The sequence below is a fragment of the Ranitomeya variabilis genome, chromosome 6, assembly GCF_051348905.1.
Source record: "Ranitomeya variabilis isolate aRanVar5 chromosome 6, aRanVar5.hap1, whole genome shotgun sequence".
In the NCBI taxonomy this organism is placed as follows: Eukaryota; Metazoa; Chordata; class Amphibia; order Anura; family Dendrobatidae; genus Ranitomeya; species Ranitomeya variabilis.
In genome coordinates, this window is record NC_135237.1 from 322,396,312 (window position 1) to 322,413,469 (window position 17,158).

The following is a 17,158-nucleotide window of genomic DNA, read 5'->3' on the forward strand; positions in this document are numbered from 1 at the left end:
TAGACATGGTCAAGACAATCTCCTGCAGTTCAAACCGAGCATTAGTATGGGGAAGAAAGGTGATTTGAGTGCCTTTGAACGTGGCATGGTTGTTGGTGCCAGAAGGGCTGGTCTGAGTATTTCAGAAGCTGCTGATCTACTGGGATTTTCACGCACAACCATCTCTAGGGTTTACAGAGAATGGTCCGAAAAAGAAAAAAAATCCAGTGAGCGGCAGTTCTGTGGGCGGAAATGCCTTGTTGATGCCAGAGGTCAGAGGAGAATGGGCAGACTGGTTCGAGCTGATAGAAAGGCAACAGTGACTCAAATCGCCACCCGTTACAACCAAGGTAGGCCTAAGAGCATCTCTGAACGCACAGTGCGTCGAACTTTGAGACAGATGGGCTACAGCAGCAGAAGACCACACCGGGTACCACTCCTTTCAGCTAAGAACAGGAAACTGAGGCTACAATTTGTACAAGCTCATCGAAATTGGACAGTAGAAGATTGGAAAAACGTTGCTTGGTCTGATGAGTCTCGATTTCTGCTGCGACATTCGGATGGTAGGGTCAGAATTTGGCGTAAACAACATGAAAGCATGGATCCATCCTGCCTTGTATGGAGCATCTTTGGGATGTGCAGCCGACAAATCTGCGGCAACTGTGTGATGCCATCATGTCAAAATGGACCAAAATCTCTGAGGAATGCTTCCAGCACCTTGTTGAATCTATGCCACGAAGAATTGAGGCAGTTCTGAAGGCAAAAGGGGGTCCAACCCGTTACTAGCATGGTGTACCTAATAAAGTGGCCGGTGAGTGTATGTGGCTCATTATACTGTATGGAGCACTATATGAGATCTATTATTCTGTATGGATAAATATATGCGGCTCATTATTCTGTATGGAGCATTATATGGGGCCTATTATTCTGAATGGAGCAATATATGGTGCCCATAATACTGTACAGAGCAATATATGTGGTTCATTGTAATGTATGGAGCATTATATGTGGCTTATTATACTGTATGGAGCATTGCATGGGGTCCATTATTCTGTATGGAGCAATATGTGGAGCTCATTATTATGTATGGAGCATTATGTGGTGCCCATAATACTGTAAGGAGCAATATATGGGGCACATTATTCTGCATGGAGCATTATGTGATGCCCAGAATACTGTATGGAGGACTATACTTTCCGGTTTCTGACCTATTGAAGAATTTACAATAGATGTCACTCATCTAATGTAAGAAGTGAAATATTTGGCAATGTACTATACCTATATTTATCTGCTGTAACTGTGCATTATGAATTGTGGCATGTGTTAAAGTGGCCCACTGAGACTCTTTGGCCCACGAAAACCTGGAGCCGGCCCTGGTTGGACCAATCATAGTTGGACCCCACCAAACGTTAAGGAGATAAGGAAACAATCCTAGCTGGACTAATCATAGTTTGACCCCACCAATCACTAAGAAGATAAGGAAACAATCATAGTTAGACCAATTATAGTTGGACCTCACCAAATGCTAAGGCGATAAGGAAACAATCATAGCTGGACCAATCATAGTTGAACCCCACCAAACGCTAAGGAGATAAGGAAACAATCATAGTCGGACCCCACCAAAAAATAAGGAGATTAGGAAACAATCATAGTTTGACCAATCATAGTTGGACCCCACCAAGCGATAAGGAGATAAGGAAACAATCATAGTTGGACCAATTATAGTTAGACCCCACCAAACGCTAAGGAGATAAGGAAATAATCATAGTTGGACCCCACTAATCGCTAAGGAGATAAGGAAACAATCATAGTCGGACCCCACCAAACACTAAGGAGATAATCAAACAATTATAGTTGGACCCCACCAATCGCTAAGGAGATAAGGAAACAATCACAGTTGGACCCCACCATGACTTTTTTATGGCTTAGTAAACTTTAGGAATTGTGATTTATTCACTTGCATATAGCAAGAGCATAAAGCATCTTTACCCAAGGATCACATATGTATGTAGCGAAATCTACATTGCTTACTGTTTTATTTTGACAGTAAAAAGAAAGTGCAGTTTAGAAAATAACTTTATAATTGTCCCTACTACTCATGTGAATATCCAGCATCTAACACCTGTTCTGAATATGATGCTGCGAAAGCTTGACCTTTTCTAGACTTTACCATCTGGATCCCAGCGGATTCTTATTAGAACATCTTTTCCATGAGAATCCACTATGCCTTACAGGTATATTTATATTAAAATATTTGTCTGACTGGTGACATAAGGCTGGGTCCATCTTGAGAACATCTGACATCCTTAACTCCTGCTGTTTCCCATTCCCCTCCAGAAAATTATTCCAGATGAAATGGTGGGAGGTAGAACACAAAGGTAGAGTCAGGTGTCTGGACTTGCTGGGGGCTGATACTTGATGCCAGCGTACAGTATGTAACTCTGTGTCCAATGTATTTTTGCAGCTGAGAGCACAGTTTGCAGTCTTAGTTCAATTAGAGAAAAATGAATAGCCAAGGATGACCTTTCCTGCCCCACAAAGGGAGATGGGAGGGGAAATGTGAAATGTTACAATGCAGAATATTACAAGTTCTCCAGGCAAGAACAAAGGTTAAGCAAGATCAGGAAGCAAGAAAATGAGTTACATCAAGATGTTATTACTATAACTAGACACATGGCAGTAAACATCGAAACACTGCAGAAAAAACTGCCATGTCTACATCTGTCTGGTGGCTCAGTAAAGTTTCTTACCTTTATGAGATATACAATGATAGTGTATGCAAAGTGACAATAACTAGTATAGATTCCGATTTCTAACACTTTATATTCAAATATCAATTATAAATTAGTATTCTACAGAGTTCCATGTACATACTACACTGCTCAAAAAAATAAAGGGAACACTGAAATACCACATCCTAGATATCACTGAATTAAATATTTCAGTTGTAAATCTTTATTCATTACATAGTGGAATGTGTTGAGAAAAATAAAACACAAAAATGATCAATGTAAATCAAAACTAATATCCCATGGAGGTCTCGATTTGGAATTATATCAAAATCAAAGTGGAAAATCAAATTACAGGCTGGTCCAACTTCAGTGGAAATGTCTCAAGACAAGGAAATGATGTTCTGTTGTGTGTGTGGCCTCCATGTGCCTCTACGACCTCCCTACAATGCCTGGGCATGCTCCTGATGAGGCAGCGGATGGTCACCTGAGGGATCTCCTCCCAGACCAGGACTAAAGCATCCGCCAACTCCTGGATAGTCTGTGGTGCAACGTGACGTTGGTGGATGGTGCGAGACATGATGTCCCAGATGTGTTCAATCAGATTCAGGTCTGGGGAACGGGCAGGCCAGTCCATAGCTTCAATGCCTACATCTTGCAGGAACTGCTGACACACTCCAGCCACATGAGGTCTGGCATTGTCCTGCATTAGGAGGAACCTAGGGCCAACCACACCAGCATATGTCACAAGGGGTCTGAGGATCTCACCTCGGTACCTAAGGGCAGTCAGGCTACCTCTGGTGAGCACATGGAGGGCTGTGTGGCCCTCTAAAGAAATGCCACCACACACCATTACTGACCCACTGCCAAACCGTTCATGCTGAAGGATGTTGCAGGCAGCAGATCACTCTCCACGGCATCTCCAGACTCTGTCACGTCTGTCACATGTGCTCAGTGTGAACCTGCTTTCATCTGTGAAGAGCACAGGGCACCAGTGGCGAATTTACCAATCCTGGTGTTCTGTGGCAAATGCCAAGCATCCTGCACGGTGCAGGGCTGTGAGCTCAACCTCCATCTGTGGACGTCGGGCACTCAGACTATCCTCATGGAGTAGGTTTCTAACCATTTGCTCAGACACATGCACATTTGTGGCCTGCTGGAGGTCATTTTTCAGGACTCTGGCAGTGCTCTGTTGTGAATTTGCTTTTTGCTCCCTCTAGTGGTTACTAGTTTTTTGACTCTGGTTTTTCTGTCATTCCTTTTATCCGCACCTGGGTCGTTAGTTAGGGGTGTTGCTATATAAGCTCCCTGGACCTTCAGTTCTATGCCTGGCAACGTAGTTATCAGAGCTAGTCTGCTGTGCTCTTGTCTACTGATCCTGGTTCCAGTTATATCAGCTAAGTCTGCCTTTTGCTTTTTGCTATTTGTTTTGGTTTTGTATTTTTGTCCAGCTTGTTCCAAATCTATATCCTGACCTTTGCTGGAAGCTCTAGGGGGCTGGTGTTCTCCCCCCGGACCGTTAGACGGTTCGGGGGTTCTTGAATTTCCAGTGTGGATTTTGATAGGGTTTTTGTTGACCATATAAGTTACCTTTCTTTATTCTGCTATCAGTAAGCGGGCCTCTCTGTGCTAAACCTGGTTCATTTCTGTGTTTGTCATTTCCTCTTACCTCACCGTCGTTATTTGTGGGGGGCTTCTATCCAGCTTTGGGGTCCCCTTCTCTGGAGGCAAGAAAGGTCTTTGTTTTCCTCTACTAGGGGTAGCTAGATTCTCCGGCTGGCGCGTGTCATCTAGAATCAACGTAGGAATGATCCCCGGCTACTTCTAGTGTTGGCGTTAGGAGTAGATATATGGTCAACCCAGTTACCACTGCCCTATGAGCTGGATTTTTGTATTCTGCAGACTTCCACGTTCCTCTGAGACCCTCGCCATTGGGGTCATAACAGTGCTCCTCCTGTTCCTGTGCACAAAGGCCGAGGTAGTGGTCCTGCTGCTGGGTTGTTGCCCTCCTACGGCCCCCTCCATGTCTCCTGGTGTACTGGACTGTCTCCTGGTAGCGCCTGGAGCCTCTGGACACTACACTGACAGACACAGCAAACCTTCTTGCCACAGCTCACAATGATGTGCTATCCTGGATGAGCTGCACTACCTGAGCCACTTGTGTGGGTTGTAGAGTCCGTCTCATGCTACCACGAGTGTGAAAGCACAACCAACATTCAAAAGTGACCAAAACATCAGCCAGAAAGCATTGGTACTGAGATGTGGTATGTGGTCCCCACCTGCAGAACCACTCCTTTATTGAGTGTGTCTTCATAATTGCCAATAATTTCCATCTGTTGTCTATTCCATTTGAACAACAGCATGTGAAATTGATTGTCAGTGTTGCTTCCTAAGTGGACAGTTTGATTTCACAGATGTTTGATTTACTTGGAGTTATATTCTGTTGTTTAAGTGTTCTCTTTATTTTTTTGAGTAGTGTATATTACTTTGTGTCTAGGTAGAGAAGCTGCATGTCTTAATTCCACACATAAGGACATAAATGGCGTATACAAGTATTATGGAATATCTTTTCTAAGGGGCTTTTTAACATAATTTAAGAGTTTAAAGGTATCTTCAAGTATTGCGTTTTGCAGCATACAATATGCATTTTTGCTACATTTTTATGTGCGTATTTTACAGCGTTTTACTTGTATTTTTCATTCTTTCTTTGTATGCATGAAAAATGGTGCAAAAGAATTAACATGCTGCGTTTGGGCTAAAATGCGGCAGGGCTCAAATACGAGTGGAATAAAAACCACCGTGTGCATGAGATCTCAGAAATCTCATTGATTATGCTAGTACTGTAAAATGTGGCAAACATGCTAAGCAAAAGTCCAACATTCTATTTCAATTCAGTCTATTGGCGTACGCATACAGTCAGTGGGCACGCAGGCACAGTCATATTGGAACAGGAAATGGTCTTCCCCAAACTATTGCCACAAAGTTGGAACTAAGAATACCATTACCTAAAATGTCTTTGTACGCCCCTAGCATGTATAGCATGAAAATGGGGAACTGAGTGCTGCACCTTAATGTATTCATTTATTGATAAGTGACACATGAATATGTGAAGTTTCCTTCATGACCTAAATTTTATTATGGAAACATTACAACATGATGAGTGCAGAGGTGCAGAGGTCTCTAAGTAGTTTTTACCTTAGTTATTTTACATTTACATTCTGGTAGGGAGCATTCTCTAGATAACTGACAACCCCAAATTTGTGAAGATCCATAATAAAACATGGTCCATCACTTCCATGGACACATTTCCACAGCTCCAGTCTAGTTGCATGCTTAGCGCCTCTACAGTCGATTCTTGGTACTGCACATGGTGATCTGTGACGTGTGTGTAGCTACTGTCAGTTTTCTCATGTATGTGCATGTTCATGAAAATGCAGCAGACGATGCAATTAAACACGTAAGCAACTCATTAAAAGGCAATCTGTTACTAGGTTTTTTCTTTCCCATCTGAGAGCTGCATGTTGTAGGGACAGAGACCTGATTCCAGTGTTGTGTTACTTACATGGCTGTGTGCTGTCATTGTTTTATCTACTGCCAATCTAGCAGTTCTATGAATACTGAGCACTGTATAACCCTGCCATACTATATAGTCTTCTGTATACATTGTGCGTAAGCAGAAAACTGTCAATCAGTGGTGGGGGCGGGGTTATACAGAGCTCATGTATATAGAGGACATCACTAGTCCTCTAGTAATAATCCCCTGCTGATAAAAAAGTAATTCTATCAAAGCTACAATAAGCAGATCAGTAATTAAGACAACGCTTGAATCGGGGTATTTTTTCCTGCATTATGCTGCTCTCTGACGGGGTGGCAAAAAAACTGGTGATAGATTATAGTGATGAGCAAACGTGCTGGGATAAGGTGTTATCTGAGCATGCTCATGTGCTGACCCAGCGTCTTCGGCGTGTTCCAATAATATATTATCCCAGCACATTCGCTCGTCACTAATCGGTTCCCTTTAATAGTGTAAGACAATGTTCACAGAATACTTTGCGTTACCTTTTAAACAAAACCTGATAAATTGTATCCCTGCACCACTTGTCCTTGTTGCCTTGTTCTCAGTAGTTATGGAGGAGGAAACCTATGTAATCAGACAAAGATGTATAAAAAAGATTCTGAGTGAGACTATGAGGAAAAGACTTTGGTTGCCTTTGTGCAAATTCTGAGTCATACAAAGGTACAACATGGGTGCAGCGCCCCAGAGTCCTGGTCGTTGCAGTACTGTGGCTCAGCCACTAAGGGGAGCCATGGTACGTTCGATGGCACTGAAGGAGTTCCTCCAATCAGGTATCACAGACACCAATATGTTTCACAGCAGGGCCTCCGGGGGGAGCTAAGGGTGCTATTCATTAGGCCACTCCCCACCATAGTGGGTAAACTGGGGGTCAGGCAGGAAGTTAGAGAGAACGCTGACGGGATTGAACAGAGCAACACCCTGTGGCAGAGGGTGTTGTGAAGGGAGAGACTGTAGGGTCTCTGCCAGGGGTGGGATCCTGGCAGAGGCTTGGCATTGAGAGAACGTAACGGGACCGTGCCTGCTCAGCTTAGCGGCGGTGCCCAAGAAAGGACTAGAAGCGAGGCAGATTGTGCTGAGTGAGAAACGAGATCAAGCAGAAGGAGAATACCAGCAGGGGTTTTGTTGAAAGAGGCAGCACCCTGCTGAGGCGCAATACCGGTGGCCGGAACGCCGAGGGAGTGGATTAGAATACAGCTTCAAGCCATACTCCAAACAGCGGCAGGACAGTCGGTCTCAGGCGGGCTGTCTACCACATATCACCTATGAAGTCTTGGGGGGCAATTGCGGGAGAGGGGCGTCTCTAGGGTCCCGGAAGAACTCCAGGCCTACCTGACAAACGGGTGCCATTCCAACCTGAATGCAGGGAGGGGTGGATTACAGAGGAACATCAAATCGAGTTGTGAGGGAACTTAAGAAACAGACACAACCGTTGTGGGGTCACTTTCCGTGAGCACAGCAGGGAAGGACTACAACACATAGCGCTAGAAGGAAGGCACAGATTTCCACCTGAGAGGAGGACTCTGGAGGTGCCATTGGACCGGCTGGACTTGCGTAGCCTGGTGAACCGTGTTCTGGACTGAGGACTCAGAGATCTCCAGTAAAGAGGTAAAGAGACTGCAACCTGGTGTCCTCGTTATTTATCGCGACCTGCACCCCACAACTGCACCGCTACATCGCTATTATCACCACCAACACCCACACCTCGCATTCTACTGTGCGCCCCCACGGCAGGGTCACGGACCGGGGCCTAGCCGCCGTGACAACCCCAGAAGCAGAAACTCGGAGGCCCGGTACCGGGTACCCCTCGGCCCTGCGGCGGTGGAGGGGGCGCGACAGAACTTGGCGTCACGAACAGGATCTACTTAAGCCTGAAGAATCAGGTCATGTGTGCCTAGAGACTGTGATTTACTGTGCTTGGACTGTACTTTATTGTAAGACTGTGCTGCGCCATTAGCCGCCAAAAGTTCCCGCCAAAAGGCGCCGCCATTGCTACATCCAAGGGGAAGGAGGGCGTGTTATGGGCGGAGACTCCCAGTGTGGCGCGAGAAATGGCTACCGCCCCCTGCACTTCTGGTTGCAGAGGAATGACCGGCCCCAAAACGGAAGAGAAACACCCCTTGATATGCAACAGCGAGGGGCTGGGGACGGAGAAGCCCGACCTCGGAGAAATGGCGGAGTTAGGTGCATGCACTGCCACCGACTATCGGGCAGCGATGATGAACAGCGAGTGCCTGAGCGAAGAGGAAGCGATTCCGGCTTGTCCTCCTTCACCAACGATGGACCGGAAGCCTGCGGACCCGACAGCGGGGCTACGTCCACCAATCCTGACTTCGGAGTTAGAGGAGGAGGAACTACAGCAAGCGGAGCCGAATCCGAGAATCCTATTGGAGGAGCCGCAGTCCGGGCTGCAGCCGACTCCAGCACCCTTGTTAATGGACCGGAGCGACACCGATGGAACCACATTAGGCGCAGGTATGGCCGACGTCCCTGCTCCCCTTCACGAGCCCGATTCCATGACCCACCTCCGTCTCAGTAGGGAGCGACTTATCTCGGCAGGGCTAATGGTGCTATCCCCCGATGACCTGGGGAGGATGGTGCCACCGCTGTCGACTGGAGTGGGGGAGCCCGTGGATGTGAGCTTAGATGGAGTGGTTCTTCGGTGGGACACCCCCTGGTTTAGAGCAGATGGATCCCGGGAGAACGGGTCCACTCTTGCGGTGCTTACATGGGAACAATATAGACAGTGCTTGATTCTGCAGTGGAAAGGACGGAAAGGGACTGAGTCGATGGGCCCATCGAAAGTACGACAACCCCCCCCGACAGGGGATGACAGAGACGCGGTAAGGCGGGGCACTGTGTTGGCCTACCATGTAAAAAGGGGGTGGGGCCTCATACACGAGCCGGGACTGGATACTGATGTTTTCGTTGCGCATTGTAACGTGAGGGCTCCCTGTTGTGGCCGAAGCGGAGAACCCTTACAAAAGGGGGATCCAGTGACCTACAGCCGCCACTTGAACCCACTCGGGTGGTATGCACGGAATGTTCGGCGGTGTATGTCTGGAGCCGCGGCACTAGCTACCCCAGACCTGGTCCCGGGAGTACCCGAACTTGTCACCATCGCAACGGTACGCCTAGTGGCAGCCCCAGAGTTGGCCAATCGAGTTCATCTGCATGTTCGAACCGCGGACACTGACGCTACAGTGGCCGGGGTCCCGGAACCAAAGCCACCTGAAGAAGAATAAACCTCGGAAACCTGAAAAATGTAAATAGTTTTCCTTTAACTGTTCCTGATTGTTTGTTGCTAAACCCGTCCAGGGTAAACTTTAAAAGGTGACCCCTTTGTTGACCCGGGGTCACTATTGTTGTTTTCCAGAAGTTTTACACAAACTGCAGTAATCATGGACTGTGCATGATTCGAACTTCCTTGTAAATAGTTGCACCTTCTTAAGGGTGCCTCCTACTGGTTTTAGTTAAAAGACACTTTGCGAAGATACCTTTCCTACTGGTTTTAGTTAAAAGACACTTTGCGAAGATGCCATTCCGGAGCCTTTGCGTGGACTGGTAGGCTGAGAAGACGAGCTACCTCAGAAAGGCTTGGTTCCCTCTTAAAGGGGATGCGTGGAATTGAACTTGAAAGCGATACTGTTTTAGAACAGTAATATGATGATGCTTTGAAAAGAATGTAACTGTTTTACACGAAAAGTTATATGTGTTTAAATTGTTTGAATTGTGAGATCTGAAAATAATGTTTTGTGAAAGGAAGAGATGCAGAGAGCCCGCAGGGGTAGAAGTAGAGATCTGCATAGTTGAAAGTAAAGAAGTAATGATGAAGGTGAGGATAGAAGGTAAACCCTGCGTCCCCATAGAAAGTTACTTTGTTACTAAGGACAGAAAGCGAACCCGTAGGGGTTAGAGAGTGAGTCCTTAAAGGAGCCGAGTAGAGCTGGCTCAGAGTTCTTTAAACGAAAGGAATGTTATGTCTATACTATGTATAGTAGCGAAAGGCAGTAGGCCCTGGCTGAACGGGGCGGTCCTGTAAAAGAAAGGAGAGGCAGTAGGTCTGGTGCCATAGGGACAGGCGGTCCTGCAGGTTCAAAGTAGGAGAATGTGAAGTTACCCTACCCTGTAATGTGATTATAGGAAGGCCTTTGGTAAACTAAGAGTGTATGTTTCTTAAAGGCAATGTTAATTTATTGTTCCAGAATTTGCACTAAGTAGAATACCCGGTTGGGTAACAGGAGTTATGTATAGCCTGTAATTTATAATGTTGACTATGTTTGTAACGTTAAAAGTGTCCTCACCTCCCATAAAGGGAAGCCTGTTCAAGTATACTTATTGTTTTGCACTCAACAAAATTGTATGTCTGTTTACTAATCTGTATTGTTGTTTTTCTTCCCAGTCCCGGAGTACTGTGTTTAACCAGGGGGGAGTGCAGCGCCCCAGAGTCCTGGTCGTTGCAGTACTGTGGCTCAGCCACTAAGGGGAGCCATGGTACGTTCGATGGCACTGAAGGAGTTCCTCCAATCAGGTATCACAGACACCAATATGTTTCACAGCAGGGCCTCCGGGGGGAGCTAAGGGTGCTATTCATTAGGCCACTCCCCACCATAGTGGGTAAACTGGGGGTCAGGCAGGAAGTTAGAGAGAACGCTGATGGGATTGAACAGAGCAACACCCTGTGGCAGAGGGTGTTGTGAAGGGAGAGACTGTAGGGTCTCTGCCAGGGGTGGGATCCTGGCAGAGGCTTGGCATTGAGAGAACGTAACGGGACCGTGCCTGCTCAGCTTAGCGGCGGTGCCCAAGAAAGGACTAGAAGCGAGGCAGATTGTGCTGAGTGAGAAACGAGATCAAGCAGAAGGAGAATACCAGCAGGGGTTTTGTTGAAAGAGGCAGCACCCTGCTGAGGCGCAATACCGGTGGCCGGAACGCCGAGGGAGTGGATTAGAATACAGCTTCAAGCCATACTCCAAACAGCGGCAGGACAGTCGGTCTCAGGCGGGCTGTCTACCACATATCACCTATGAAGTCTTGGGGGGCAATTGCGGGAGAGGGGCGTCTCTAGGGTCCCGGAAGAACTCCAGGCCTACCTGACAAACGGGTGCCATTCCAACCTGAATGCAGGGAGGGGTGGATTACAGAGGAACATCAAATCGAGTTGTGAGGGAACTTAAGAAACAGACACAACCGTTGTGGGGTCACTTTCCGTGAGCACAGCAGGGAAGGACTACAACACATAGCGCTAGAAGGAAGGCACAGATTTCCACCTGAGAGGAGGACTCTGGAGGTGCCATTGGACCGGCTGGACTTGCGTAGCCTGGTGAACCGTGTTCTGGACTGAGGACTCAGAGATCTCCAGTAAAGAGGTAAAGAGACTGCAACCTGGTGTCCTCGTTATTTATCGCGACCTGCACCCCACAACTGCACCGCTACATCGCTATTATCACCACCAACACCCACACCTCGCATTCTACTGTGCGCCCCCACGGCAGGGTCACGGACCGGGGCCTAGCCGCCGTGACAACCCCAGAGGCAGAAACTCGGAGGCCCGGTACCGGGTACCCCTCGGCCCTGCGGCGGTGGAGGGGGCGCGACATGGGTGCATAGAAAAAGCATAGAATTCTATTGGTCTTGAACGATGGATGTCTATCCCATAGATATGTCATACAGCCATGTGCATGAAGGCTCAGGTAATAAAGGATACAGGTTGAACTAGATGGACTTATGTCTACCTTTAATCTTAAAAACTATGACAAGACCCCATAACTGAATCTGCCATCAATAGCAAAATATTCTTTATGTACCTAATAAGGTCCTATATTTTATCATGATAAACAATATCAATGGAAATTACTATTTTTAGTTAAATTAATATTGGTTATTATTAAAAATCCAATCAGCATTTTCACTAAATAACAGCCAACGTCCAGCTTGGATCTATGTACTTAAATCAATAATATCCTTAACATCCCCATTTTACATGATGCCTAAAAAAAAATGAATAAAAACTGGAGTTAAAATTATGGCCATTAATTTTTTTTAAAGCCCTAGGTGCCTTGTCAGAGCTTTCTTTTTGCAATTGTAAAAGTACTTGGTGTGATGCAGAGTCCGTTATAACCGGTGTACACTTACACCAGATGGAACTGGGGAGAGCCAAACATATTACAACCCGACTATAAACCCATTAGGTATACATGAGGTAACCTGACCATTATTTGCTTCAATTTCTCTTTATAAGTCTTATAAATAGCCCCCAGAATGAGAGAATATATTGCATAAAGGGAATATAAATGCCTTTATATTTTCAAAAAAGTCAGAAATCTATACGCACAATCTAGCTTACATTTTCATTAATAAATGAATTGTACCTGGCATCCTGCAGCTGAACAAACTTACAATGCACACGTTCTAATGACTTGATGCATTGTATAACCAGAGTGCCTTTATGAATAACGCTGAAGCTGCCAGCGCATTATTTCTCAGAAACAGTGCGCTTTGTATTCAGAGCAACACCATTATGCAGCAGCAAATCATATATTACATGTATGAAAATTTTATTTAGAAGCTGTTGTCCACTGATAGATAGATTTTGGAGCAGGGGTCTCAGATTTGGCTAGGAAAAAAGGATTGCACATAGAAGAAATGTGAAGCTTATTATAGGCCATATTCCTTGTGGGACGGGTTTACATTTTCAGTGATGCCATTTTTTTTCTATATGACTTCTTAAACACTTTTTATTCCATTTTGTATTCCAATTTTTGTGTGTTAATATAATCAAAAGTTACATTTGTGTCACGGTTTTTATCTTTATTAACAGTGTCCATCGTATGGGTTATGGCACAGTTTTATAGCTTGGGTCGTTCGGGGCGATACCAAACGTGTACTCTTCATATTCACATTAGTTTTTACATAAAACAGCAGTTTAGTGGTGAAATCATGTTTTTCCCTTATTTTTTCATACCGTATTTTGAATATTTTTAATTTTTATATATTCTTTTACTTTTTTTTACTTAATCCCGCTCACTGCTGTCCCAATGCTGTAAGGCCCATGTATTTGAGCCTCTGATCTAGAATGTAGAAGAAAGTTTATTTTTCTAAAGATTATACCAATTATTGGACCACCAAAGACTATGGGATATTATTCAAACATTTTTTACACAGTGTTGTGTCCAGAAGTATTTGGGCAGTGATACAGTTTAGCTAAAGCAATCATTATTAGGGATGCGCAAATTGATTCAAGATTAAATGTGGCTCATTTTTTTATAAGAAATCTGAATTCTACTGAATCCAATAAAAAGAATTACTCAATTCGTTGCTCACCTGTCCTACTGCTACATCTTCCCCTAGCATTTTCTTTCCTTCAGCACTGCTCCTCTTCGGATTTTCTCTTCCTTCATCTTCACTCTGCTCCAGTGCTTCTGGTGCTGAATAGGCATCAAATATCTCAAAATATGTTGTGACAACTTGACGTGCATAGGCCAAGGCACCAACTAGGCCTAGAGTAACATGCACTGTGACTCTCAAACGCCTACTTGAATAAGCTTCTCCATCACATCACTAGGAACTGACTAGGCCTCAGGTGATGCATGATGTGATGTCACAACATGCATCATGATGTCAAAGGCCTACTCAGCTCTGGAAAGCCTTGATGTTTGGTCAAAATGGAGAAATAGGTCCTCACACATGGTCTCACGAGAGACTTCAGAACATAAAATGGGATGTTCGATTTGTATCAAATACATTCAAAACAAAATCGAATTTCCTAGCCAAAGTCGAACAAGCTGCCAATATTAAATTTCGGCAGTTTGCTTATCACTAATTAATATAAAGTTGAAACATTGACTTTCAGCTTTAAACCAAGGGGCTTTACTTACAAATATTGCATTAAAGGAGTTGTCTGAGTGTGTGAAAAGAGAAGCAGTAAATATTATGAAATCCAAAGTATTGGGACGCAACTACCAGAACAATTTGCCAGTACCACTGATGCACCAGATGACTAGAAATTACCCTATAAAAATCTCTGGGATTAGTTCCAGATATTCGTGCTTGATGAAGCATATTCATTAGTGCAGCACATGACTGATAAACCACAGAGGTGCTGAGGCATATCATCCCTGACAGTGCGCAAACAAAGACCAGTGGGGGGCCCTTGCAGAAAAAGTGCTAATTCAGGAGGGTGTTAGAAGTGAGGATTTTAGAACATGTGCTGCTTGACTTTACCTTTTCAAACAAACAATCAGAAAAGCCTGTTAACTGTTTAGAACATTTTGCAGGAATTAGCATAAATGTGAGCATTACTTTTAATCCATGAGAATCAGTTACAAGGAATGGGAGAAATGTATTGAGTCAGTGCGCCAAAATTTTTAACAGGAAAAAACTTTTGTGCTATTCTTTCCACAAAATAGTTGGTGGAAAGGGGCCTTTTGTAAGTAACAAATTTAATATAATTTTACCACATTTTAAAATAGAAATTATTTTTAAACTTAATTTATGGTTTAAACCTATCTCATTCAACAACTAGCATAGATTGGACTTTCTGAATATCCAGGGATGTACACAATTTTGCTCTCTTGAGATGCTTGGCCTTTACTGCAGCAACTCTATTTTCAATTTGGTCTTCAGTAGGTGAAGTGCAGGAGCAACCAGGTTGAGAGATGTGACTTAAAAGAGACCTGGAGCAAGGTCAAAAGTTGCCAGTTTTTGTTCTTATTTTATTCCCGCTGCTAACAAGAGTAATCTAATTTCTGTTTTGTTTCTGTTTTTTTTTTTCTTTAAACCTGCTGGATGGTTCCAGAGATATGGACCTTTTAAATTGCTGATTTTTATAGTCTCTACTAAGGGGGGAATTTTCATTGGCCATGTCTCTAGGCTCCTGAGCATTATTACTGTATGAAGAAAGCCCCCATGATAAGGCTGATAACCTATATTTAGACCAGTATTCCACACATCAGCAGTTTTAATCACAGCAGGATTAATTTACCCATATAAATGTAGGAGAGGAGACACATTAGGTTAGGTCCCAAGCAAAGAAGATCACCTTGTCGTGGTTGCTGGGCTTTCGTAAATTGGCCAATTAATGTGCTAAGTATATTAGTTTTATCCCATTTTCTAGAGCAGTAATGAAATTCCAATTTCCTATGATTCATGTTTACATGCTACAGTGCTACAGAGTGCAACTTTATATGTTAGTTTTGTATTGATGGAGTCTGTACTTTTAGGGCATGTGCACACGTTGTGGATTTGGCTGCGAATCCGCAGCGGATTTGGCCCTGCGGATCCGCAGCAGTTTTCCATGCGGTGTGCAGTACCATGTAAACCCATGGAAAACCAAATTCTCAGTGCACATGCTGCGGAAAATTCCGAGCAGAAACAGAGCGGTTTATTTTCCGCAGCATGTCAATTCTTTGTGTGGATTCCGCAGCGTTTTAACTGTGCACATACTGTACCCTTATTCTGGAGACTTTATTAATTTGGGAGAAAGCTGAATTACATAAATAATATCTGTGATTAAAACATAGTAGGTTATCAGTCTTTGGGGTATGGCTTATGTAGCTCTAAACCTGATCCCGCCTGTCAAGATTGGCTCTCCATCTAGTGGGATTCCTGCATGCTCAAGTCTAGCTGTGAACTATTGACTGGTTCCCCAGACTATACTGGACAATTAGCCCACTTGGTTAGAGCGTGGTGCTACCAATGTTGCGGGTGTGATCTTCCTGTGTGTCAGGTCCATCTGTCTCTGATGGGTTACCATGACATTTTTTTGGCAAGTTTTACATTTTTTTACCTGTACACTGTGTTCCAAATTATTATGCAAATTGGATTTAAGTGTCATAAAGATTTAATTGTTTTGTTTTTCAAATAAACTCATGGATGGTATTGTGTCTCAGGGCTCAATGTATCACTGAAATCAATCTTAAACACATGTGATAATTAGTTTTCCAGGTGATTCTAATTAAAGGAAAACTACTTAAAAATGATGTTCCACATTATTAAGCAGGTCACAGTTTTCAAGTAACATGGGAAAGAAAAAGGATCTCTCTGCTGCTGAAAAGCATCAAATAGTGCAATGCCTTGGTGAAAGGATGAAAACATTAGAAATTTCCCGAAAACTTAAGCGTGATCATCGTAGTGTTAAGAGATTTGTGGATGTATCTGAGCACAGATGTGTTTATGCTGATAAAGGCATAATGAGGAAGGTTTCTGCCAGGCGAGTTCATTGGATTAAGAGAGCAGCTGCTAAAAAGCCATTACAAAGCAGCAGTTATTTGAAGCTGCTGGTGCCTCTGGAGTCCCTCAAACCTCGAGGTGTAGGCTCCTTCAAAGGCTTGCTGTGGTGCATAAACCTACTATTCGGCCACCCTTAAACAATGTTCACAAGCAGAAATGGTTGCATTGGGCCCACACATACATGAAGACTCATTTCCAAACAGTCTTGTTTACTGATAGGTGTTGAGCAACCCTGGATGGTCCAGATGGATGGAGTAGTGGATGGTTGGTGGATGGCCACCATGTCCCAACAAGGCTGCAACATCAGCAAGGAGGTGGAGGAGTCATGTTTTGGGCCGGAATCATGGAGAAACAGCTGGTAGGGCCCTTCAAGGTTCCTGAAGGTGTGAAAATGACCTCTGCAAAGTATACTGTATAGAGTTTCTGACTGACAACTTTCCTCCATGGTATAAAAAGCAGAAATGTGCCTTCAGGAGCAAAATCATCTTCATGCATGACAATGCACTATCATACTGCAAAGAATACCTAATTGGCTGCTATGGGCATAAAAGGAAATAAACTCATGGTGTGGCCACCATCTTCCCCTGACCACAACCCTATAGAGAACCTTTGGAGTATCATCAAGCAAAAGATCTATGAGTGTGGGAGG